The sequence below is a fragment of the Rhinoderma darwinii genome, chromosome 1, assembly GCF_050947455.1.
Source record: "Rhinoderma darwinii isolate aRhiDar2 chromosome 1, aRhiDar2.hap1, whole genome shotgun sequence".
Taxonomy (NCBI): Eukaryota; Metazoa; Chordata; class Amphibia; order Anura; family Rhinodermatidae; genus Rhinoderma; species Rhinoderma darwinii.
The window spans coordinates 661,957,137-661,965,671 of record NC_134687.1 but is presented as its reverse complement, the minus strand read 5'-3'; the positions used below and the strand labels follow the sequence as shown (position 1 = coordinate 661,965,671).

Genomic DNA, 8,535 nt, shown 5'->3' with positions numbered 1-8,535 from the left:
CTCACTCCCGGATACATGAGAAGAAGATCTTAGAACTGATCTACAAGATGACTGAGCTGCTGACTGGAGAGGTGACACTGCTGGGAATGCTGGGAAATTCTACAGTAACAGCACTGGAGGTGTCTGGGTGATGACTGTATCATTGTGTGTGTCAGGTTCCTATAAGGTGTCAGGATGTCACTGTCTATTTCTCCATGGAGGAGTAGGAGTATCTAGAAGGACACAAGGATCTGTATGAGGAGGTCATGATGGAGAACTACCGGCCGCGCACATCACAAGGTGAGAAGGTCACATTAGAGGTCACATTACATTGTACAGCGCTGCTGGCCGTTCTGGATACAGGAGCCATGGAGATGAGCAGGACGCTCTGTCTCCTAATGCAGAGTTAAGGGCAGCCGGCACCGTGGACTATGGGCAGTCCGTGCTGTAGTTATAAGTAAACATGATAATACAAGTCCTGTAGAAAGACTATTATCGGCACACTCCGGCAGTATAATAGTTTTCTATATAATGTCAGTATAATCGGAGGTTCTCTTTAATATTACAAGTTATGGGTACTAGATTCTGGAGATGGGACGGTGATCGAGGGATTTATTGTGATTTCCAGATTTGGAGTCGGGGATGAGATTTTCCCCTAATGAGACAATTGTCATCCACCTCATGGGGGGGTGGGTTTGTCTTCATCTGGATCAACACAGTCGGATTATAAGTTGCACTTGATGGACTTGTGTCTTTTTTCATCCTTATTAACTATGTAACACAGAACGTATGGCGCAAAATTTACCACTAATATAAAGTACAATGTGTTCCCAAAAAACAATCTCACAATGACTTGGATGAGTAAAATTTTATTCCCACTTGTGCTATTTACACCTTCTGTAGGTAATTATTTTTTTTTTTTATTTCATTGAATATTTGAATTTGTTTTTTTCACTTTAGTTAAAAAAATAAAAAAATAGTATTTTCACAATACAGCCGTTATGTCTCCTCCATACACAGAAGCTGGATCATTCACTATCAGCTGAATCCGTAAGTGAAGTGAACTGACGACTCGGCTGAGAGCGGGTCCTGTGTCTCCATGTTTTTCACCTTAGATGTGATTGATATTATTGTGATCCTGTGTGTTCGAGACACAGGGTCTGCTCTCAGCCAAGTCGTCAGTTCACTTCACTTACGAATTTGGCTGATAGCGAATGATCCAGCTCCTGTGTATAGAGGAGACATAACAGCTGCATCGTGAAAACAAAAAGAAAAACTTTTAATAAGTGTCAATCCAAAAAAAATGTGTTTAAACACTTAAAGCCGATACATATATATATATATATATATATATATATACATTTGTTTTTAATTTAAAAAATAAATAAAGCGAAATATTGGCTACAGAGGTGTAAAAATTGTTAAGGTGCCACCTGCTTATTATCCTCTTAAATGCGGTGTATAGGATAATAAGCAGGTGACACCTTTTAACAATTTTTTGGTTGCAGGGAACTCTCAAAGTAGAGGTGTCCTGTGTCCCCCCACATTCATGTGTATCCACGTTCACAGAACGCAGATACAGTTAAATACTATGGCGGAGCAGGGAGCCGTTGGCGTCCCGCCGTTCGCTCTGGTCGGTTACAGTCTACTTTAGGCCTGTGATATACAAGGTGCAGGAACATCGACACTGGTAGTGAGGACCTCAACATTGTTATTTTGGCTTTGATCAGTAAACATAGAAGTGTAGGGAGAAGTGTCTGATATATAGACAGATATACAGTAGTCATGTATTCCATCACTGTGTGTTTCCTACAGATGGATCCAGTAGGAGAAATCCACCAGAGAGAAGTCCCAGTCCTCTGTATTCCCAGGAATGTTCAGAGGAAAATCACAATGTCCCAGAGAATCATCAGGTAGATGAAGCTGAGCCCTATACCAGATCTATATAGGGGGGTGTGGAGCTTTTTGGTCCTGCGGTCATAGATGGGGTCATAGATTTTGGTGGTTTCTTATGTTGATCTGTTAGATTCTTCGCACTCTCTGCTGTATTGTACTGAATTGTTACATATATGAAATCAGGGGGAAGATCTGACTAATAATAAAGTGGAGGAAGAAGAAGAGCGGGTGAGGGGCGATCAACCGTGTAAGAGTGAAGTGGAGGAGGAAATTCCAGGAGGTGTTACCACAGGTCAGTAATAATGAATTTAGAAAGTGAATTGGGAGGTTTGTTAAGGTGGGGTTCCTCCTTAGTTCTACATTACAGTAAGGGTATGTTCACACACACTAATTACTGATGTAATTCGGGCGTTTTTGCCCGAATTACGTCCGAAAAATGCGGCTTGAAAGCGTTGACAAACATCTGCCCATTGAAAGCAATGGGCTGACGTTTGTCTGTTCACACGAGGCGTATATTTACGCGCCGCTGTCAAATTACGGTGTGTAAATAGACGCCCGCGTCAAAGAAGTGACCTGTCACTTCTTGGGGTGTAATTGGAGCCGTTATTTATTGACTCCAATGAAAAGCAGCGCCAATTACGTCCGTAATGGACACGGCGTTCAAGCGCCTGCACATGCCGTTACGGCTGAAATTACGGGGATGTTTTCTCCTGAAAACATCCCCGTAATTTCAGCCGTTACGGAGGCTGCCGTGTGAACATACCCTAACACGTCAGAAAATGTTTTGTACATAGTGCAGGACCTGAGGGAGCTGTGACTGCACATAGAAGTTCTCTACAAGGTGTTCTATGAATCCGGTCATGCACTAGGCTTAGCATCAGATTTTGGGGGCACCAGCTGCGATTAACATCTGCACTAATAGCCGGAATCTGAGGAAACTCAGTTTAACCACTTGAGCACCGAGATCAATGCTGATAGGCAGCTCTCGTTGATATTTCCGTGTTGTTTTTTTGAGGCAGACGTTACATGACAGTTTATAGTAAAATATAAAATGCACTGCACACAATTGTTGTTGTTTTTTTTTCTTCTGCCCTTTTGGTGCACCTTGTGGCATTTTTTTCAAAACGCAGCACGCTTCTCTATAGAACCTGAAAAAGATGTTACAAATGTATGATTAAAAAAAACTCCAGAAGAGACGCTTGTAAAACACGCATGAAATTCATGGCGTTTTTTACAGCTCTGCTTTTTCCATTCATCTGTATGAGGTTTGCACAAATTCATGCACAGAAACTTTTCTATTCACATGAGTCTCATCTGCAGAAGTTTCTGTAACAAATCTGCCGAGTGTGAATTTACTATAAATGTCAGTACATTGTGGAGGAACTACATACCGCCAATCACTTACATCTTGCGGGAAAGGGTTAAACATTATTTTGTTATAGGCAACAAAAAATTCACAAATTTTGGTAATTTTTTTAATTTATTTGGTTTATATTTAATATGAGGCTGGGACAAGAATTGAGGAATTATTAGAAAACACACAGGGTCCCCATGACAACTCTGCTCACAAGTCACAATTTTTTATTTTTTTTCTGGGTAATCTAATCTTCCAGATCCATGATTATTATTAGTATTTCACATGTAATTATTCTACATACAAAGACGTTTCAGTGATGATCTCCTGCACTCAGAGGCCACTTCATAAGGTTCACATTATTAGTACTTGATAGGACCCTCTTTCCCCTTAGAGCTGCCTGAATTCTTAGTGGAATGATATAACAATGTACTGGAAACCTTCATTACAGATTCTAATTGATAACCTCACTCTGTATATTCCACTGCATCCGAAAGATGTTCTATAAAATTGAGATCCGGCGACTGTGCAGCAATTAGGATATACAGACCTCATTGTCATGTCCGTGAATTCAGCTGGAGATGTGGGCTTTGTCTCACGACGCATTATCTGTGGCCAAGATTAGATTGTCAATGACAATATTAGGTTCTTGTAATAAAGTGATTCCCAGCTGGTATTAAAGGGTCAAATATGTTGGCAGAGGACAGGTGGGATTGTCAGACAGGGTTATGGTTTTTTCCATTTTTTTTCAAGTTAAGGTTTATGTAATATAAGTGGTGACCGGTTGTAGGCCAGAATCCCGGACTTTATCATTGATAGATTTTAAGGCACACCTAAGTTTTTATCTAAAAGTTCAAAATAGTCACGCTCTTGAGTCCCCCAACGATGTTATGACTTTCCACCCACATTTTAGAGCTTTGAAGACTCTTGTAAATAAAAGCAAAACTGTACAAATTTGACGTGGTTTTTGTGAAGTCCCGACACAATGCCACGATTTCCTGCGATTCTCTGCAAAAGACAAATTTTTAGCGTGACGTGAGAGCCCTGTACATGCAGCTTTTTAGTTATTGTTGAGGAATACTTGCCGCAAACATTAGACATCTAGGGCAAAGTGCACATGGGAGACAGAGAATTGCTGGAACTTCAGAACAAATCTATAACAAAGCAGAGAGAGAAGCAAGCAGCTACTGCAAGGATTACATGAGGGTCAGGCAGGCTATGAGTACAAGGAGCTTTACCATTTTCTGCAGTCTAGTCTGTCTACTCTTCTCTATAACTAGAGACTGAATTTGCAGGACAACGAAGGGTGGACAACAAATTATAGAAAAGGCGTCACCTAGTGGCAGTATCTTCATACAGACTTTGCAAGGATAAAACACTTATTATTTATTTATTTTTTTAATAAAGCAAAATTGCTTGATATCCGGTATACTATTAGATTATCACTAGTTTTTAATTAAACGTTATTGTCCATTTAAAGTGTTTTTCAAAGATGTATAAGGCTGGAATCAGGCATTCAGTTTTTGTGGCAGTATTTGGTGCAGTTTTTTGAGTCAAAGCCAGTGGTGGGTTTAAAGGGAATGGCTGAAACCTTTCCTTCCAGCTGGATGCAAAAACTGCCTAATATGTCATATATTTGTCTACTTTGTGGTTTGAAAAATAAAAATCACAAAATCCATTTTTAATCCTTAGAGAAGATGCCAGAAAGAACTCTGAGGGAAACGTCATGTTTTTGATAAACTATGAAGTAGAAGATGAAGATATCATGCAGCAGTCTTCAGGAAAAAACCTGATTACCATTAATGTACATCCAGGACTTCACAGTAAAGAGAGATCGTATAATTTGCCAAATTATGAGGAACCTTCTCCTGACCAATCACAGATTACCACAAGAACAGCTCAGAAAGGGGGTAAAAGGTTTCAATGTGGTAAACCGGTCACAAAAATCACAGGTCTTTTTAAGCACAGAAGAATTCACACAGTTGATAAACCGTATTAATGTTCAGAATGTGGGAAATGTTTTACATATAAATCACGTCTTATTATACATGAAAGAAGTCACACAGGGGAGAAGCCGTATTCATGTTCAGAATGTGGGAAATGTTTTACAGAAAAATCAAGTCTTGTTAAAAACGAGCAAATTCACACAGGAGAGAAGCCATATTCATGTTCAGAATGTGGGAAATGTTTTACACAAAAATCACATATTGTTATACATGAGAGAAGTAACACAGCAGAGAAGCCGTATTCATGTTCAGAATGTGGGAAATACTTTTCACTCAAATCAAATCCTACTACACATAAGAGAAGTCACACAGGAGAGAAGCCGTATTCATGTTCAAAATGTGGGAAATGTTTTACAGATAAATCAAGTCTTGTTAGACATGTGTAATGACAGGGATAGGGAAACAGACAAGTGAGCCCTAATCTACCCGCCACTCAGTCCCTGCCTACTTGCAACAACCCGCCCTAGGCGACGGGGTACAACTGGACGACGGTCCCTACACTCAGTAAGTGCACGACAGACAACCAGACAAGGAAACACAGAACAAAGGGAAACGGGGCAGTTGCCCACGGCAACACCGTGAGCAACAAGAGAAGTAATCGAGCCGAGTCAAACCAGGAGAGTACGAGGTGCCAAACGCAGAGCAGGAGAATAGTGAACAAGCCGAGTCAAACCAGGAGTGTACGAGGTACCAAACGAAGAGCAGAAGAGTAGTCAGTAAGCCAGGATCATATGAAGCAGGGTCAAATAGTACAGAAGCTGCAGCAGGGCCAGGAAACCAGCAGAGAAGAATCACAAGCAAAGGAGGAACAGGAAAGGCAGTTATAAAGAGACAGAGGGCGGGAGCTAGCTCCGTCTGGCCAGGCTGTGATAGGCTCTCCCACTCCTAAGCCTGCCATCCTGAGTGGTGGAAGATGCAGTCAGTCTCACAGACATAGAAGCAGGTGCAGACTGATTACCTATGGGCGTGGATACAGAAGCTGTGCCTGGCAGATCCTTAACAACATGAGAGAAGTCACACAGGAGAGAAGCCGTATTCATGTTCAAAATGTGGGAAATGTTTTACATATAAATCACATATTGTTACACATGAGAGAATTCACACAGGAGAGAAGCCATTTTCATGTTCAGAATGTGGGAAATTATTTTCACGAAAATCCACTCTGGTTAGACATGAGAAAACTCACAGAGGGGAGAAGTCATTTTGATGTGTATATGTGGAAAATGTTTTACATGGAAATAACATTTTGAAACCCAAAAATTAGCATACATTTTTTTATTCTTGTTTGGAATGTGGGAAAAGCTATAAGAGCAAAAAAAGATTTTTAACTCATCAGGTTATTCACAGACAATAACCCCTTGGCGACACAGCCAATTATTGCCTTGTGAACACAGCCCCATTGCTTTAAAATCTGATGTGTCACTTTGAGATTAATTAAACGTCCTTTAACCTTTCCCGATATCTTCCACGTAGATACAGCACTGTTGGAAAAGCATTTCCACAAACCATTGTACATGTATGACGGGGATTTAAATACCTATCACGAAATATGAAGACATATATAATATATCCACAACTGGATAAATAACATACAGCACACAAATTGTACCATGAAAATATAAAAAGACTTTATTGAAATACACATGACAGTATATTGGCCATCAGAAGATAAAATCAATGATACAAGCAATAAAAGAATAGCGTGGAGATACAGCGGGGACATATACGCATAACATGCTAATAAAATATAAACATCATGTGATGTGGTAAGGTACAGGCATCTCAATCCAAAACAAAGGGTATAGCATAAGCAATATAGATAAGTCAAACAACGTGATTGTCATATATACCCAAACAAAGCACACAACATAAGTTCAGAGGAGCAGCAATGGACAATATGCTAACACTGCCTATCAAGCATAAAGGAGTGCCTGAGGTCAAAGGTTCAGAGAGCTATACCAACCTGTAGATTGCATGATAAGTCCCACAAAAGAGTATCACCACACTAGACGCCCCCGACGCGCGTTTCGCCGTCAGCTTTCTCAAGGGCTACCACATTTTTGTGACCGGTTTACCACATTTTATCTTCTGATGGCCAATATACTGTCATGTGTATTTCAATAAAGTCTTTTTATATATGTCTTCATATTTCGTGATAGGTATTTAAATTCTGTCTTTTTTGATTTGTGAGGACGCATTATAACTCTCTTGGCGTATGCCCATGGTCTATACTTGAATAGGTATTTATTATGTATGACGGGGAGTCTGCACCATCACCAGCGGGTGTCAGCTGTACAGTCCTGGCCAAAAGTTTTGAGAATGACACAAATTTTGTTTTTCACAAAATTTGCTGCTTCAGTTTGTATAGCGGAAATTTGCATTAACTCCAGATTATTATGAAGAGGGATCAGATGAATTGTAATTAATTGCAAAGTCATTCCTTGTCAAGAAAATTAACTTAATCACAAAAACCACCATTTCCACTGCATCTTCTCGTTAGCTCTGGAGAAAGTGTTAACGAGGACAAGGCAGATGATATCACTCTGACATTCTGATTGACTTATAAGAGAAGATTGGTTGCTTTAAAAGGGGGATGGTTTTTAACATGTCCCTTCTGCCCATTAAGGACAGTGGCGTGATGATGTAGGAATGTCTGCGCGGCTGTGCTCTCCCCGCAATTCTCTTCCATGCTGAACACTGCCGAGGCCGTGCCCTGCTATCCTCCAGAGGCCACTGGTGAAGACCCTGGCATGACCCTTGAAGTGTGTGGTAAAATTTAAGCAGACCAATTGACCGCCCTGTCACCCTCTCCCTTCTTTAATTGTATGTGGTGCTGGTCTGCTGTGACACCACAGATATCTTGGCTGGCCTGCTGTGATACTGCCGCTACTGTGCTATTGCCTCTGTGCTGCTCCACCTATGTTGCCCCACCTATGATGGTAGACCTGGCCTCCCTGTACCTGGGGGATTAATCCATCTTAGGGGCTCTGGAGTGCCCTGAACTTTTCACCTGACCGCATTTGAGGAATAGGTTGCTAAACATAAAAGCGAGCCACTAGATAAGCTATATATCTATATTTTATATATGCTAGCCTGCTCTCAGGAAACAGTTGGCTGAATACTTGTGATAAAACCTGCGAGAAATGTACATTGAATTTGCAGGAAGGTTATTTTTCTGCATGGTCCTTTATGTGCTTAGTCTACAATGACCCGTAATAGCCGGTAACCGTGTGCAATAGTGATCTATATCAAGCTTTTCATCTCCGTGATTGGATGCTACAGACGACGTAATACAAAGTA

The 8,535-nt window shown here is 40.7% G+C and overlaps 1 pseudogene; it reads left to right on the top strand.

Annotated features, from left to right (window-relative positions):
• The first annotated feature begins 4,925 nt into the window (after positions 1–4,925).
• LOC142664565 (uncharacterized) lies at positions 4,926–7,271 on the top strand (annotated as a pseudogene).
• Positions 7,272–8,535: the final 1,264 nt, after the last annotated feature.